Source organism: Triturus cristatus, chromosome 5_1, assembly GCF_964204655.1.
Source record: "Triturus cristatus chromosome 5_1, aTriCri1.1, whole genome shotgun sequence".
NCBI lineage: Eukaryota > Metazoa > Chordata > Amphibia > Caudata > Salamandridae > Triturus > Triturus cristatus.
The window spans coordinates 282,592,612-282,611,885 of NC_140587.1; positions in this window are offsets into that span (position 1 = coordinate 282,592,612).

The following is a 19,274-nucleotide window of genomic DNA, read 5'->3' on the forward strand; positions in this document are numbered from 1 at the left end:
ATTGGCCACTTTGTTGGGGTCAGTGGACGCTGATGCCAGGATTTGGGTGTCATCAGCATGAGATAGAACAGAGAATCCGAAAGAGTCAACCAGTCTAAATCAGAGGTGTGATGTAAGCATTAAATAAAGTCGGACTAAGTGAGGACCCTTGTGGGACCCCACATGGCAGCGAAAGGGATAAGATGTAAAGCCACTCAACTCCACTGATACCTTTTGATTGGACAGAATGGATTTTAGCAATCGAAGGGCAAATCCTCCAATGTCAATGCTTTCTAGACAATTTACCAGGGAATCGTGGTCAATTGTATCGAAAGCTGAAATATTCAGTAAGATCAAGGGCACATTGCCTCCTATTTCCACTATAGTTCTAATAGCTTTTGTTGCAGCTAATAAGGTGGATTCTGTGCAATGATATGACCTGAATCCATGCTAAGAAGGGTCAAGGCTGTTAGAATTTTCAAGGAGGGTGGAGATATCCTGATTCATGTATTTTTCAAAAATTCTGGCTGGAAGTGACAGGTGTGATATGGGCCTGTAATATGTGACATCTGAAGGATCCAGGGAGAGTTTTATTGAGAATGGCAGGATAGATGCCTTTTTCCAGACCTCAGGGAAAATGCCTGACTTAAGCGCTGTGTTGAGTAAAGGCGTGAGATAGGTAGAGATGGCTGCTGAGACTTGATGTAACACCTGCCGAGGACAGGGGTCTCTGGGGGCCCCAGACTTAGTGAAGGTGATCAGATTAGAAACTTTCTCCTCAGAAAGTGAGGTAAAAGATCTCAATACCAATGAAAGAAGACCATCGTCGACCTCCGAGTTGTCAACCTCCGAGTCTGCCCCTGTATCAGAGTCTGGAATATTAGAGGGTATCTTGACATTTTTGTAGATATTATTTACTGTAGAGAAAAATAATTCAGCCAGTTAATTACATAACTTTTTACTGGGGGCTGCTGCCTTGGTGTTTACCCAGGATGAAAGTGTTTTAACGGTTTAAACAGTTCCTTAGACTAATTTTCAGATGCTCTGTTTTTTCTGTGAAGAGTATGGTTTGAGTTGTCTGAATTGAAGATTTGTAATTCTTTATCATGATTTTATATTTTGCTTTTTCCTCTGAGCTATAGGATTTTCTCCAGAACAATTCTTCTACATTTCTTTTTATAATCCCTGAGCTCTTGCGAGCACCAGGGAGCAGAGGGTTCAGACCAATGGTTGTTTTTTGTTTTAAGTGGTGCTACCTGTGTGACCGCAGCCCCTACCCAGGCTTCCTAATCAACTGCTGCATGCCCAATATTATTATCTAATGGGTTTTGGAACTGGAGAGTAAATTGCCTAAAACCTTATTGTCGATATTCATGCATGCCCGGGATTTTGATACAGTATTTGCTCTGGAAAAAGAGGAGCTTTCCAATGGTCTGAACAATTTAAACACAATAGCCCTATGATCTAGGGCTATTCCAGATGCATAGTTCTTTCGATCAATGACTCGATAGTGCTGGAAAAAATGCCATCAAGAATACGCTTAGCATTGTGCTTGGATTTCTTGACAAATGTCAGCACCTCCCTCTTACTCAAGCTCAGGAAGATTCATCATCTTGGTGCTGGACCATCAGCATATGCAGGGCACACATCAGCTCCCTTCGTGTGTGGCTGTCTAGAGGGAATGCACAAAGCCCAGCTGTCACCCAACCCAGACGTGTAATCCAGAGACAGGCAGAGGCACAGAACGGTTACAGTAAGAAAATGCCAACTTTCTAAAAGTTTATTAAGTAACCAAGCTCTCTCCTTGCGCTCTTTTACTGTCGCACTGCGATAGGTGGGAACAGCTCCCTCCACTGTATCAAATTCATCCCAGTAATCCAAGGTATTCCTTTTAACCAAAGTTATTTTCATCTTCCTTATTAGTCTTTTTCTTGAAATTTGCCACCAGCTTTCAGACACCCCTCTGAACTAATACTGTCAGAATATGCGCAATACATGCTCCTAAATTGTTGCGATACAACACAGTATACTCACTGCCCAAAAAACGGAGTAGACACGTAAATGATCCTCAAGGAAACCAACTCACTCAGTTGTGATCTAAAATATGCAAATCTTGCAACAAAATGTCTTGAGCCTCATGATAACTGCTCCTGTCAGTCTCACATGCACACCATCATACCTTGAACTGGTCTAAGCTGTGTGCTGCGTCAATATAACCAATGTCACACCTGATGTGTTCCACGTGGATAAAGCCAATGTTTGACCCACAAAACAAATCAAAATACTGTTCAACACTTCAACTCTTAGCTCCAAGTCAGTCATACACCATCAATGCAACTAAGAGCGAGCGAGACCCGGTACCAATGCCCTACCTACCAAGTAGTTATAAATGAGAAGAGTTTATCTTCATAATTGTAGTGTGATTCCATAAATGTAAGGATTTTCCTACAAAAACATGAGATTTGTCAGTGTTCAATTCAATTCAATTCAGCTTTATTCGGTACAAATTAATGACCATAAAAGCATACACAATCACAAAATCAAAATATACAAAATATGAACGACTTATAGCAGACATAATCATACATTTAAAAAACACTATGATTAGTTAAAAACAATGATTTCATTTACATATTAAAATTACATTTCAACAGCTAAAAACACATGCTTTTCCTAGAATTGATGCATTTGTTTAAAAAAGTAGCAATATAAAAGCAGATATCCGCAGATTGTAAGTTAAAAATCAATTTCATTGCGTGCTCAACCGTACGTGTTCCGTATTTAACAAACATGGGTTTAAGCAGGACAATACGAAAATTAGAGTACAGCTTACAGAATAATAAAAAGTGCATTGTGCTCTGCTTGGAAATCCCGTCACATCTACAAGGTCCTAATGGATGTTTTTTCATTATCGGATGGGCCACCAAGTAGTGCGCTATTCCAAATCTAAGTCTGGTTAGCACAAATTTGTGTGTCGGCCTGGTGACAAGGGTTAAATAGACAGGAAATCCATCCATAGACAAATATCTGTTATAAAACATAACAGTGGACAAAGTACCAGCAATAACAGTTCTCTTCCTCTCAGCAAAAGCTAGGAAGACCCTTTTTAACTCAACCTTGGGGATCAATAAAACAGCGTTCGGATCAGTTACAATATTCAGGTTAAAAATATCTGAGAAACACACAATAATGTATTTAATCCAGGGTATTGCTATGGCTTTATCTAATCGCAAACAATCCTGGATAATAGACCTGGTAAAGGACTTCTCCTCATTCAACCAAATAGACCGCCAAATCATCAGAGGTCTAAGTGACAAAAGATCAAGTAGGTAGTTCACAGATAGTTCCTGATGACATAGAGCATTAGAGGCCGATGTGGGTAAACATAAAAGTTTTTTAAGGAAAAAGTTCTCTTCCAGTTGCAATTCATATGCGCAGCAATAACCCCAAATTCCTGCCCCATACAATGCAATTGATACACATCTCGCCTGATAAATTTTTATCATATCTCTGGTCCTATGATCCCCAATTTTCTGAGCAAATCTAAAAATTCCGTGTGCATTTCTAGCCATTTTATTGCGTATGTTATTAAATTCATGTGTCCACTTTTTGTCACTGGAAAAAGTTATACCTAACAGAATTTGTCCACTTGCTGTACTTTTGCCTTGTCAATAAAAAACCCTTTCATTGCATGTTTAGATTTTTTTGGGCCACAGATCATAGTGTACGTTTTACTTTTATTAATAACTAATTTTTTGTCGTCAATAAAGGAGGCAAAGCTATCCATCAATCGTTGCAACCCTATCGGAGTTCTTGACAACAACACAGCATCATCGGCGTATAATAACACCGGTACTGAAACACCATTGATCAGGGGAGCATCTGCATGTACTTCCTTTAAAATTGCATCAATACCATTTATAAATAAAATAAATAAAAGAGGAGCTAAAACACAACCCTGCCTTATACCTCGTTTTACGCTAAAGTTCGGGGTACATTCTCCCTTCCTACCGAAACGTACACATGATTTTAATGTCTCATACATCCTGGCAAGAAAATAAATTATGCCCTCTGGCGCACCCAATTTCAACAGGGTTGACCACAAAATTGAGTGGTCAACCATGTCGAAAGCGCTGCTTAGATCAGCAAAGCACAAGTATATAAGGCCAGGTTTGGCTTCACTATACTTCCCGATCAATAATTCTAAATTAATGCATTGATCGAGCGTACCCCTGCCTTTCCTAAAACCATATTGGCTATCTGCCAAAATACCATCCTGTTCTGCCCATTCTTCCAATCTTACCAGCATAATCCTGCTCATAACTTTTACGGAAGAATCCAGTAATGAAACTGGCCGGTCATTTTTAGCATCAGACCTGGATCCTTTTTTGTATATTGGTACAATAATAGACTCCTCCCAGGTCGGCGGAGGTTCTGTACAAACCGCGGCATTGAAAACAGCAGCCAACAAGGGGCCCCATACTTCCGGTGCTTCCTTGTACACATCACTTGGAACCCCATCCGGGCCTTGGGCCTTTCCTCCCTTACTTGCCCTAATCCCCCTTTCAACTTCTTCCACAGTGATTTCAAGTGGTAATATAGGCCATCTATATGAGCCAACATTAATATTTTTACCTGAATCAAAGATAGTTGAAAAATGGTTAATCCAACCTTCACAGGAGACATTTGCTGTTAACTCAGGTGTATTTGTCTCCTTAAGGAATGGGGGTTGACTGTTGCCCAAAATAACGTGCCATTAGAGAGTTCCGCCGCTTGGTTAAGAGAATCCCAGGCCTGATGCCGTAGAACCATCTTCCTAGCTTTAATGGCATTTTTATATTCTAGCCTCAGATTTATTACTAATTTTTTATCCCTAGGCCTTATTGCTAGGGCCTGCTTAAGGTTAGTCAGAGCAGCAGAACAGGTTTTATCAAACCAAACAAATCCAGGTTTTGTACCACCCCTGTTACCACTTGTGAACTTTGCGTTAATGGCATTGTTGATTCCTATAAAACTAGATAAGACCCGCTCATGATCCAATCTATTTTCTAAAATAAAAACTATGTCTGCTAAATTCTTCATAATGATGGATGCAGTCAATTCGGATGCTTTTGCACCTATCCACCTAAGCCTTACCCCATTAGCCCGGTGGGCTTCTATATTTCCAACTGTGGTCCCTATTTCTCTATCATTCTCCTCCCACAAAGTCATGGTCACAATAATACAGTTATGATCACTAGTGTCCATTATTTCCATTTCCAGTGGGGCAAAACAGTTGACAATACTAGAGGATACCAACACATGATCAATCACAGAATTAGAGCGCCAATTCCTGAATGTGGGGACAGGTGAACCATTACTGTGCCTACAGCAATCCAAAATTTCCAGGTCAAGGCACCCCATTAATGTATTCACATTTTCCCCATACATATCGTGACCAAAGTGTGGGACCTCCCATCCGGCATTATTCGTAACCCCACAGGCCTTTGTAGATAATAATTCACATAATGAGGTATTAAAATCCCCACACCAAATAATATCAAATACAACATTGGAATCCAAACTTAGGGTATCAATAGCATTGGCCAAATCGGTTATTATTCTGCCCCTGGTGCTATCAAAAATATTGTTATAATAATTGATCAGAAGGATGTTACGGCTTTTGCCTTCACGAATCCAGAGCATCTGTACTAGATCACCCACCGGTACATATTTTATCACCAGCATTTGTCGGTGGACCGATACAAGGGTGAGTAAACCCCCCTTAGCTCTTCCCGGACCCTCTCCATATGCTGGTAAATTATATGAAGCAAATCCCTCGTAGTCAATATTACTTTTGCACCAGGTTTCCTGGAAACATAAAATATCGTACCTATTAATAAAAGTTTCCCAACCAGGGTCTCTGCTCTTAGATTTCAGACCAGCTACATTCCAGCACACCAGTCTGGAACATGTACCTATTCTGGCGGTAGTCCCAATGGCAGAACCTCGGACATTTCCCTCAACGTTGCCTACCCCACTTGTTTGGCCCATATTGCATATATTCACACTTCCCTCGTGAATATTCTCTGCCTCATTCTGATTAGGCGCATATCCTGAGCCCCTAGTTGTTATTTCAGGTACACAGTCATACATATGTTCATCCCTATCGGGACCCTCTTCCCTTACTAAACATATCTCCGTCACTTGTATGCGTCAATCATTAGAGTCCAGGGAACTAAGTGCATGAAATCTATTCTGTGTGGGAATATCAAAATAAGGTTTAGAGGTGGGTGGGTAAGTAGAGATTCTAGTATTGTCCCTTCGGTTGGCATTAAGGTGATTATAAAAGTAACCTAGTGCTCGGGCGCATACATTGCCATCGGAAATTGGGAGAGATGCAGCTCTTAGGAGGACAGTAGTAACATGCTGTGGATGTTTGAAATTTATGATTACACAGTCCCCCTTTGAGCTTTTCCTAGCACTCCCTATCCAATTAACTCTCCTGGTAGTCAAAACATTATCAGACAAGTTCAATGGGAAACCACACTGTCTATTTAGCCAAGATAAACATTTATTTTTTAAGGAATCGTGGGTTTCTTGAAGACCCCTATTATCAAGCGGCGGTACATTTGTTAGTACCACCACATAAGGAGCACACTCAGGTGGGAGATTAATAGCATACTTTTTGTTAGTTTCCTCCCATCCATTTATATTTTCTATGGCAGGCATAGCCTTGCTGCCTGAGTGCATGCTCCTTTGAGGTGTTATGGGGTTAACACTACCATTCCCTTTATTTCCTATGGCTTCCTTAGAAGGGTCTCCCTGTATATACTGCTTACATTGATTGCTAGTTGTGTCAGTTGCAACAGTTGTGACAGTGGATACCTCTCCTGGTTTGTCCAAGGCCTTGCTAAGCAAACCACCCAATCTAACAACCCCTTTTGTTAATTCCTCAATTTTTGATACCAGCGGATCTATAATGCCTCTAATCTTTAAACCAATAATCTCCTTTAGGTTAGTTACTATATCATCCTCCACACCAACCTTGTTAGATTTACTCATTACATTCGTTTCAAGGACTTTAGTGCATATATAATGGAGTGAACCTGATAACTTGTCTAGTCTTCAAAAGTTGAGATAAGTTCAACAAATTGAAAATCAGTTGAATGATAAATGTGCGGCTGCTCGTTTCCGCACACTACGCAATGCCCCCTTCTTAATAGGAAATTTCCTACATGTTCTAACTGCCCGTGCTTTCGGAGTCGGTAGACATTGTTCTACCATATCAGGACAGTCTCCTGTTCCTAACTCATTGGGGGTGGTTTGTTCAGAATCGAGCTGTCCCATCTCTACCACATGCGGGATAATAATGTTAGAATGATTAGAATGATTGTTCGCATCCTCTATACTAAAAGCTGATGAACCCCTTACAGGGCTCTCTGATTGCGGGGAACTAATTTTCCCTAGCGACTGTCGCCTTTCAGAGTTTATCTTGCTGACCTTCTGGACCAAATAATTATCCAAAGTGCGTGGCCCAGAAGGGGGCTTAGATCTCGACATATTATAAACAGGCACAGCCCCCTCTAAAGCTTACTGAATTGTTAGAACGTTTATCCCGTCTACTATTTGTACTATATTAAAATAAAAACACTTTAAAACAATAGCCAAGTCTTGGCAACCTACTAAATGTCACACCCGGTGCCTTATGTACCATGTATGTTCATGAACAGCGTCTCCGGCCCAGCCCAGTCTCTTCTGGCCTCTGAGGGCCACAGAGGGCCCGCCCTTTGCCCGGGCTTAGCCCGGCGCCGCCCGCGCGCGTCCCGCGACGCGGAGGGAGCCTCGCGGTTTTAAGCGCCTCCGGGCGCGCAGGAAAGCGGAAGCGGGAAGTGCCGCTATGAACTCTGGGGGCTGTAGTCCCCCCACACGGCGGCCAGCAAGGGAGATGGCGGCGAGGGAGACCACGGCGCTTCCAATCCCCAGGTAATGCAGAGGTGCGCAGCAGAGCGTCCGCCAGCCAGGTAGGCTCCTCCGATATGCCCCCGCTCCACCGAGGGAGCCTCGCGGTTTTAAGCGCCTCCGGGCGCGCAGGAAAGCGGAAGCGGGAAGTGCCGCTATGAACTCTGGGGGCTGTAGTCCCCCCACACGGCGGCCAGCAAGGGAGATGGCGGCGAGGGAGACCACGGCGCTTCCAATCCCCAGGTAATGCAGAGGTGCGCAGCAGAGCGTCCGCCAGCCAGGTAGGCTCCTCCGATATGCCCCCGCTCCACCGAGGGAGCCTCGCGGTTTTAAGCGCCTCCGGGCGCGCAGGAAAGCGGAAGCGGGAAGTGCCGCTATGAACTCTGGGGGCTGTAGTCCCCCCACACGGCGGCCAGCAAGGGAGATGGCGGCGAGGGAGACCAGGGCGCTTCCAATCCCCAGGTAATGCAGAGGTGCGCAGCAGAGCGTCCGCCAGCCAGGTAGGCTCCTCCGAGATGCATCAGAAACTGTGTTTACATTTTCTGTAATTTGCCACCAGCTTTCAGACACCCCTCTGAACTAATACTGTCAGAATATGCGCAATACATGCTCCTAAATTGTTGCGATACAACACAGTATACTCACTGCCCAAAAAACGGAGTAGACACATAAATGATCCTCAAGGAAACCAACTCACTCAGTTGTGATCTAAAATATGCAAATCTTGCAACAAAATGTCTTGAGCCTCATGATAACTGCTCCTGTCAGTCTCACATGCACACCATCATACCTTGAACTGGTCTAAGCTGTGTGCTGCGTCAATATAACCAATGTCACACCTGATGTGTTCCACGTGGATAAAGCCAATGTTTGACCCACAAAACAAATCAAAATACTGTTCAACACTTCAACTCTTAGCTCCAAGTCAGTCATACACCATCAATGCAACTAAGAGCGAGCGAGACCCGGTACCAATGCCCTACCTACCAAGTAGTTATAAATGAGAAGAGTTTATCTTCATAATTGTAGTGTGATTCCATAAATGTAAGGATTTTCCTACAAAAACATGAGATTTGTCAGTGTTCGTTTTTAGTCCCAGATCGTTGATGAAGATATAAAATCTGTTTTCTAGTTTTTGTAAACCTATGCCCGTTCTTGATAAAGGACAGAATCGTCCCCGTACAGTAGGGTGGGAAATTTCCTAGGCCCAGCCTTTGGGGTATCAGCCTCCTCTAGATTGAGAAGTTTCTCTAGATCATTTATGTATAAGCAAAATAAATATGGTGCCTGTATGCAGCCTTGCCTCATACCACATTTCACGTCAATTGGGTCAGCAAGCTGCCCATTTTTGCCATACCTGTCACTCCCTTATGTAGGCAGGCTAAGAAGTGGACCAGTGCAGATTCAATTTCCATTTCAAGCATCTTTGAAAACAATTTCCCTGTGTCCACCCGGTCAAAAGCTGAAGTTAGGTCCAAAAAATCTAGATGGATCTTTCTGCTCTTAACGGTTGCATATTTAAATATGACCAGGTGAAGATTGAGGCACTACTCCACAGTACTGAGGCGTTGTCTAAACTCATACTACACTTTGGAGAAGGAACCCCTTACTAGTCACCCATGCTTCCAGATGTTCAAGTAATATTCTGCCCATGAGTTTGCCCTTGGTGTCGATCCTATTTTTATGGGGGTGCCTGAGTCAAAATGATTGCCAGTTCCATCACTATTACTGTATAAACTGGTGAAGTGTTCGACCCAATCTTGTGGTGAAATAGTGACGTCAGTGTGTGTATTATGGTTGCGTTTAAAGTATGGGTCACTAACAGTGTTCCAAAACCGGTAGGAATTCTTACTTGCACTTTCTGCATGGAGTTTTTCCCAGGCTTCAAGTCTAATGTCCTTCTTTCTCTAGATAATGGGCTGTATGTAATTGTGTCTAGAGTGTCCCACCAACCCCCTGTCCTGGAAAACCTGTTTTAGGGCATCTATGAGGTTTCTGTGTGCCTTTGAGCAATTACTATTGCACCACCTCTGTGGCGTGGTTTCTATTTTCCTACTTTGGACTGTCAGGAGGCCAGTGATTGTGTGCCAGATTGCCTCAAAAATCTCAGTATGGTCCTAGCATTGAGAACATTGTTGAGGCAAACTGATACCTGACCCCCACTTCTCTTTAGTTGTTCTTCTAGCATTAAACTGGAGTCTTCTATGTCCCACCTACATATAATCCCTTCTCTTGAATATTACTGGGCTACCGGGGGCTGCAACCAGAAGTTGTTTGTCTTTCCCGTGTCAAGAGATAAGGATAAGGGAAAATGATCACTTAAGCAATTTTACACGATTGTGAAGTTAATAGCCTACAGTTTGTAGTACTGGGAGAGTGCAATGAAATCGATAAGGCTACCATGGCCTCTTTCCATACATGAGCTAAGGTCTGCATTAAGGTGGCTAATTAAATCAATTGTTAGATAGAGAGAGGCCTTGTTCAAAACAGAGTTGAAAATGTTCCCACAGGGAGTCTGCTCAAAATGCAGGATTGGCTCACTGTCACAACCTTATGGCCCACCGACAGATGAATCTGACAAAGGACACAATCTACAGTTGAAATCACCCCTCCCCAGATTATTGAGCGCATCTCGAAGGCTACTGAGTCTTTTTTCTAGTGAGGGAGCTATATCCATGTGGTTCAAAATGAAATTGTTGTGATAGACATTTACAAGAACTATCTTCAATTGGAACATGATGTTGATAATTTGAAAATGGGGCAATCAAGGTAAGTTTTAATGACTGTTTTTTGCATGAATGTTGATATTAAGGTTAAAAAAGGTGCCCTTTGTGGTGGCCATCTACAGAGATTCCGGCTGGGGTATACATTGAAAAAAACATCAATATAAACTGTGTCCCTAATCCAGTTTTCCCACAAAGAAACAATGTCAAAACAATCAAGTTATACCAAATGGGATTCTTGGTCTTAGCACTCTAGGAGTAGTAGTTTGTGTCTCGGGTTCACACACATCTTTTCAATACTGTCAGGGGATCTTGCGGGAGGACAAGGCGCTATTCCATGATTAGTCACCAAGGGTAGTTGGGTTGGAATAGTCTTAGTCGAGGACATATCCAGTAGTTCTCTTTGTTGTTGGTCAGGTATGAGAGGTTACCCTGATTGGAACAGTCAATCAACCTGTTCCACAGGAGTAAAATGGATAAAAGTTGGAATTTTATACAGTTTGCGAACTTGAACCATGTCAGTGAAGTGTCTGCGGGGACAAAGTTTAGCGGTAAACGTTGTTTACCTGCCTATGCATTTTAACAGGAAATTTGCTATCGGTAAATGACAGTGCACTACCACACCAGTGCTCCAAATTGCACAACACCTTTACCACTTTCCAACTGAATAGGCATGGCACATTTGTTACACTTGTGTTTTTTGTATGACGAATGGATCTTTCATAATCCCTATGACATCAGCGATATAACATTATTGGCAGCATCCCTACTCTAAAACTTGTTCCAGCACCACCGCTCCAATATCTGCTTGGTGCCTGTTGTCTGAGTATGGGACTGACGTTTAAGCTCTTAATGTTCATATGCTAGCTGGCCAGTGTATGAGAGAAGCTTGCCTGCCAAAGCTGATGTGCTAATTGTTCTGGTGTGTTAATGATATTTGATTGACCTGTGGTACCTGCTGTTGATGATCATGAGGACTATTTGCACTGCTGACGGCCATGCATTACCTGTTCTGTATGTAGGAGGGATGCTTCTACTACTGATGCCCATGTAAAATGTTTTCTGTAAGGAGTGCATGTGCTTTGTGCATCATTGTGAGTGTTCTGCAACAAGTAAATTGGGAGTGCTCTGCGAGACTGCAACAAGTCACCTATGCTGCATGGGGAGACGGTGGATTGGAAAGCCTGGAGAAGGCAATCCTGAGGGGGCACTCGTGCAGTCATAAGATTCACAGTGGTATAGTGTGCCTTTGCAATGGATATGGGTGTGGTCGCCTCAAAGGGTGCTTGCTTGTCTTTCTGAGATTTAGGCATCTCTTGAGTCATCCAATGTATTCCAGAGATAAATTCAATAATGTAATTTATTGTGGAGGTGTGGTGTGCAAATGTATTTGTAATGGGGCCTCCTACCTGGGAGTGACTGGCCAAAGAACTAAAAACTTCTTCAGGAGAATCATTGGTTTGCACTTCTCATGCATTTAAGTAATAATGGATACTTCAAATGGCAAATTTTATGTATTTTGTTTTTGTAATCTCAGCACGTTTGCATCCTACTCAACACAAATACCTCCATTGTACTTACCTTACGCACCGGCGACTGTGGAGAGACTACAGACTGCCTGAATCTAAATACTTCCCATGTCTGGAACGCGAAGAAGACTTCTTCCACATGGTATGAGGATGCCCTCTCATAGTGATGCACTGGCAAAACATCTTTACCTCTTTGTTGAGAATCCTAGAAGGTCTGATAGATCCCTTGCCGAGGCTTGCCTTACATTGGATGCTTGATGACCTAGGAGGCCCCCCGCGTGACTGCACCCTGGTAGAGATCGGTACCATGATTACCAAGAAAGATATTGCCAAACACTGGAATTCCACAGGATCTCCCCACCTGGCCAGATGGTGTGCAGGACTGGAGTGGTGCACGAAGGTGGAAGAGCGGTGCTTAATTTGTAAAAGAATGAGTGCTGGTGCTCAAAACTCTGCTAAGAAGCCCGCAGCTGGTGCAATTGAATGGGAGTACTCCGAATACCAAGACTGCGTGGTTTTTCCACCTCGTACCTCTTTAATCGACTACGAGACACTCTCTGACCTTTTATCTTACTCTTGCATGTTCCTGCTTTGTTCCTTTATTACGTTTTCTCCGTCTCTTTTTTCCTCGTCTTTCCGTTTTCTTTGTTTTTCTCTCACTTCCTCTCGTTAAATGTCTGATGCCGAAAATAAAAGTGCCGGTCCCCAAAAATAAGTGCTGTTTGCCCCCACTGGCAACCACTGGCTCAATTAAACACTGAGGCATAGCCCATATATGCCACAAGAGGATGCTCTCTAAAGCATGCCAAAATTTGGGAAAGTGGTCGGCCTATTATGGACTAGGATAACTGTTCTTGGATGCTAACACCATGATATATGCATCGTCGAGGAATATGTAGATGCTTCTTTTCTGTACCAACCTACTATGTACAGTGCAATGTATGCTCGCATTCAAAAACAATAAAAAACTTGGTACATAAAAGAATTGGGGGAAATTTGTATGTTGAAGCGTAATCTTAGTATCACTTCCTTTTTCAGTTAATTTATGGGATTCATTGCTCTGATTCCATATTCCTTGTCCAAGTCCCAACTAAAGTGAGGTGTGTGCACTTCCCAGATAGTTATTCTGCTGTTGCAGGGCACCTACAACCACATCTGAGTAGACTACCCAATCTCTAACCAGACAGACGAATACGTCCATCCAAGCAGGGTGGGCAGGCCATAAGGAATGGGATGAGGAAAATGGAATGGGAGTAATAGGATTACCAGTAATTAATCAAAGCATTTCCTCCTCATCCACTTCTTCCTCCCAGTCTTTAGTAAAGTTAGGATAAACGGAGGAGTCTTATGTCCAAAAAATACACAGCACAAGGCAATCTGTATGCACACAACAAAACAAAAAATGTGCCAAACCTGAACCTCAGCCACAGCCTGGACAATCACATTGAAAGGTCAAGAAATAGAAATGAGGAGAAGCAAGATGGCGACCGCTCGAAGTGTTCATAGAAGAAGAACTCCGAAACGTAAATGGGAGATTAAAAGGATTTAATTTACTTACAGTTGAGTATGCCCTTTCGACGTCCTGCATGCTGTTAGGAAGGCTCAGCTGGATGTCGACAGTTACCCCGCAGCCGCAGCAGAGTGTGTGCTTGCCTTCGGGCGCCTCTCTGCGGCTGTTTCAACTCATTCCAGCTGTGGTGAGTGCCGGCGGTACGGAGCATGAGCCCAAAGGTGGTAGGAGCCGCATCGAAGGGGAAGCCTGCCGCCCGCCACCAGACCCTGTTGGCTCCTCTGGTGAGCCCCTGGGAGGACAAGACCACTGCAAGGAACTGGATGGACACATCTACCAGCAAAGAGGAAGGCGGCCTCATAGAAGGGAGAAAGAGGTGGGGCACCCATCAATCATCGCCCGGCTGACGCTACAGTGCTGGAGCTGCTCCGTGCTCTGACTGGGAAACAGGCAGAGTCAAGGCGACTGGAAATGAAACAAACTGGGGGAGGAGAACCGCCGACAGAACTGGCACAGTTAATGGGGCCTGGTGATGATGTATCAATGGTGTGGAAATACCATCTTGTTTATTGTTGCTGGAAAAAGTAGCTGAGGGAGATGATGCTGGTGGGGGAGTACGACCGGGGCTGGGCCATGTGAAGAGCAGGGTAATGAAATGGGGGATCTGGGTCTCTGGCTGGCAGTGTGGTTGTAAAGGGGGGGTCTGTTCAGATGGGAGTGGATGATGCCCAGAGTAGGGCCCCCTGAGTGGAGCTACATTGACTACACCTTTCTTTGTGTCACGATGGCCGGGGAATTCTCTCCTCAGGATGACGCTGATGCTTAATGGGGTCCACCTCCCATCCGTCCCCAGTCCGGAGAACGTGTAACACACACGGACTATGGAGACAGGTGGGCGAGGGAAGGAAGGGAAGGAGCAGCTGGGAGAGGGACCTGGAACGAAATAAGCACACCATAAGACACCCGTCAGTAGTGACCCACCCGTTGCCTCCCCTCCACTCCGTAGTGATTTCGTAGTGATTTCTCACCTGCTACCTTCCCACCCGTGAGACGGAGGGTTCTCTGGCCTGGGCGGCGTGAAGCTCAGATGAGGCTAGCACAGGCTTACAGCCGCAGTGCCAGGGCGGACCCTTGGGACGGGTCCGGTAGGGCGAAGGGGCGCTGCCTACTGGAAACAAAGACCAGCACTTAGACGGCAGTGCCTGATGCCCCCAGAGCGCGTCCCGGATCAGGGTCACTCACAAAGAACGAAGAAAATCGCCTCCCTGAAGGCTAAAGGAAAGAACAGTACTCACAGTTGTGCAGCGCTGAAAACGGAGCGGGCGCTGCTACTCTAAACCCGGAACTCCATGGGCAGAGGAGCGCCCTGGTTCGCGCTTCTACTCTGGACCCGGCACTCCGTGGGCAGAGGAGCGCACCAGTCCGCGCTGCCACTCTGAACCCGGAACTCCGTGGGCAGAGGAGCGCGTGAGGTGTCTTCAGGAACGAAACAGGAACGTGGAAGGTTTTCAGACGCGTACCAGCGTCGGGGCTCACCGGCGAGGTTTTCACCTTCGCGCTACTACTCTGGACCCGGTGATCCTTGGGCAGAGGAGCGCCGATGGTGTTTCCCGGGAGTCTGGAACGCTGAGGCTTGGGAGCTCCCCGCGGTCTTCTTCGCGTCGGAGGGGGCGGCGAGGTAGCACCGCTGGAGCCGGGGAGTCTGGATCCAAGGACGAGGGTGAGGCCGAGGACGCGGGGCTGGAACGTTGCTTCCGGACCAAGAGTGCGAACTGGACAGGCAGGAATCATCGGCACCGCTCGTTGTTTGTTGGCGGCTTTAACCGCTGTCGCGCTCGACGCAGGACACGTGGGGCGTGTTCCGCCGGGCGTTCTGGGAAACGTAGTTCCCCCGGAGTTCGTTCGGCGGGGAAGGCGTTGCGGTGATGCGGGCGGCGCGCTACCGGTGCTCTCGCCACCTGACAGTACACCCCCCTCCCCACCGAGTCAAGCGCCGGGAGGAGCACCGGGCTTCTCGGGGCAGCAGCGGTGAAATGCAGCCACCAGGCGGGGGGCGTGGATCGCCGTCGCCGGCTCCCAGGAATGCTCCTCCGGACCATACCCCTTCCACGCCAGGAGGTACCACACCCTGCCCCGCACCAGCTTGGAATCCAGCACTCTCCACCACGTACTCCCGCTCATGCTGCACGCATACCGGAGGAGGGACTCGCTTCACAGGACAAAGTGAGGGTTTGAGCAACGAGACGTGGAACACGGGGTGTATGTGCATGTGTGCTGGGAGACAGAGCTGCACGGCCACGGGGTTGACGTGACGAACTACTGCATAGGGACCTATAAACTTGGGGTTGAACACACTGGGTTTTCTGAAGGTGAGGTTTTTCGTGGACAACCATACTTTATCCCCCTTATGGTACACGGGATTGGGCCTACGGTGCTTGTCGGCCTGCGCCTTGTACCTTTCTTTTGCTAAGCGGAGGTTTTCGGGGGCTGTCGTGAGGGTCGAGCGAATCTGCGCGAGCCGGTGTTGGAGATCGGGCAGAGTGACGCCAGAGCGAGGGAGCAAAAAAGGGGTGAAACGAGGGTGAAACCCAGAAGAGAGGTAGAAGGGAGTGTGTTTCGTGGATGCATGGACGGTGCTGTTGTAAGCTATCTCAGCCACCCATAGCCAATCCACCCAGGCTTCAGTGGCTTTGTTCACATAGCAACGGAGGTACTGCTTCAGGGTTTGGTTGAGGCGCTCGGTTTGGCCATCGGATTGGGGATGAAAGCTGGTGGACAGGGACGATTGAATACCCAGCTCGGTGCACCAGACCTTCCAAAATCGGGCGGTGAAATGGGACCCCCTGTCCGACACGATCTCCAAGGGAAGGCCGTGGAGCATCACGATGTCTTTCAACATGAGCTTTGCCAAGGCACCTGCTGTGGGTATCTGCTTGCACGCGATGAAATGCCCCATTTTGGTGAGGTAATCGATGACGACCACTATAGCCGTGCAGTTCTGATCTTTCGGTAGTCCCACTATGAAATCGACGGAGATCTTTTCCCACGGAGTCATAGGGGTTGGCAGCGGACGCAGGAGGCCTTGTTGCTTGCAGTGGTCGGTTTTCATCTGGGCGCAGACGGTGCAGTTCTTGACCCAGCGCAAGATATCCGGCCGAACCGATGGCCACCAGAACTGTCGCAGTACCTTTTCCAGGGTCTTGGAGCCACCCATGTGACCAGCGCTGGGGGCGTCGTGACACCAGCCGAACACGAGTTTTCGGAGGCGGAGAGTAGGGACTAGAACCCGGGATCCACACAGGGGGAGGCCTTGCAGCAAACGCCACTCCCTGTGGCTGCGCAACCAGGACGACCAAGCAAATGATCTGATACCTCGTTTCACTCCGTCTAGGAACAATCCTGTTTCCACTCCTCCCACCACTTTGTCGGGGGTAATGATGGCCCGTTCTGCGTCTGCCAAGGGGAGACAGGCCATACCCTGGCGGGACAAGGCATCCGCCTTTTGGTTCTGGGTTCCAGGTCGGAACGTGACGAGGAAGTGGTACTCTGCGAAGAAGAGCATCCACCGTTGTTGTCTGGGGGTGAGATGCCGAGCAGACCGCAAAAACTGGAGGTTGCGATGGTCGGTATAGACCGTTACCTGGTGTTGCGCCCCCTTCAGCCAGTGTCTCCATTCCAGGAAGGCTTCCCGAATGGCCAGCAGTTCTTTTTCGGCGATCGTGTAGTTCTTTTCGGCGGGGTTGAGTTTTCGGGACATGTAGGCCACTGGATGGAGGTGGCCGGTGTCTGGATGTCTCTGTGACAGAACCGCCCCTACTGCGATGTCAGAAGCGTCCGCCTCCACTATGAACGGGAGTTCAGGTTTGGCGTGGCGTAGGACAGGGGCGGTGGTGAATGCTGTCTTGAGCTGCTCGAACGCCCTCTGCGCCTCGGGTTGCCAGGAAAACGGAACGCCTTTGCAAGTCAGTCTCGTGAGAGGTGCCACCAGTTGGGAGAAATGGTGGCTAAAGCGCCGGTAGAAGTTGGAGAAGCCGAGGAAGCTTTGTACCTCCTTGACAGTTGTGGGTGGAGGCCACTTCACCACGGCTTGCACTTTCCGATCCGACATGACTTGTCCGGCGGGGGTCAGGAGAACGCCCAGGAATTCCACTGTCGTCACGTGGAATTCACACTTCGTGAGTTTGCCGTATAATCGGTGTGCGCGAAGGGCTTGCAAGACCTGTCTCACGTGGACGACGTGTTCCTTCAAGTTGGACGAATAAATAAGGATGTCGTCGATGTATAAAATGACGGATTTATCCAGGTAGTCTCTTAAGGCCTCGTTGAGGAAGAACTGGAAGGCGGCAGGGGCGTTGCAGAGCCCAAAGGGCATCACGAGGTATTCGAATAACCCATACCGCGTCTTGAAGGCCGTCGTCCATTCGTCCCCCTCTCTCATCCGAACCAGGTGGTACGCCCCACGTAGGTCCAGCTTGGTGTACAGGGCTGCCTCCCGGACCTGTTCGAGCAGCACCGGGATCAACGGCAAGGGGTATTGATTCTTTATTGTTACTGCGTTGAGCGCGCGATAGTCAATGCAGCAGCGCAACTCGCCGTTGGCCTTCGGGATGAAGAAGAGCGGAGAGGCTGCGGGCGATTGAGAGGGGCGAATGAATCCCAACGCGAGGTAAGTGTCCAGGTACTCTCGGAGGTGGCTCGTTTCGGGTCCTGTGAGCGCATAGACACGGCAACAGGGGATGACAGCTCCAGGTTCCAGGTCGATGCGGCAGTCATATGCCCGATGGGGTGGCAGCTCCTCGGCCTTCCGTTTGTCGAAGACGTCCGAATAGGCGCTATACCATGCCGGGAGAACCACTTCTTTCTCTGCTGCCGTGGCGATATGTTGCGGAGAGGCCAACGGAGGGGTTGGTGGCGATTCGGGCAGCGCACAGTGTTGACGGCAAAAGGCGGAGCAAAAGGAAAGGGTGTTCGCGGACCACTCTATGGTAGGTTTGTGTCTTCTCAACCATGGTAGTCCCAGAATGAGCTTGCACCGGGGAGCTTTGATGATGTTCAAGGCCAACCATTCGCTGTGGGTCTTCCCTATGGTCATCCAGAGGGCCGGGGTGACATAACGGATGGGCCCCGAGTCCAACTCTTTGCCGTCTACTGCATAGACGAGTTCAGGCGTGTGTTTGGGGAGAAGAGTGACCCCCAACCTCTGGGCTTCGGTCTCGTCCAAAAAGCAGCCAGTGGCACCTGAATCGATCATGGCCCGAATGGTCCGAGTGGTATGATCTATCTCGACTTGAAGCGTGAGGAAGAAGTGATCCGGCTCCGCCTCAGCGTCTGCCTCCACAGAAGGGATGGAGTGGTAGCTTGAAGGCTTCCCTTCGTGGTCCTTCAAGCCCGGGCATTTCCCGCCTCCCCATCTCCCGTCACTGCCGCGGCTTGTCCTGCGCGAGGCCTCCCGACCTTAGGTCGAACGGGACATTCTCGGAGATAGTGGCCTTTCTTGCCACAGTACAGACAGAGGCCCTGTTTTCGGCGGTAATCTCTCTCGCTCAATGTTAGGGACGCTCTCACTGCCCCTATCTCCATGGGTTTGGGCCG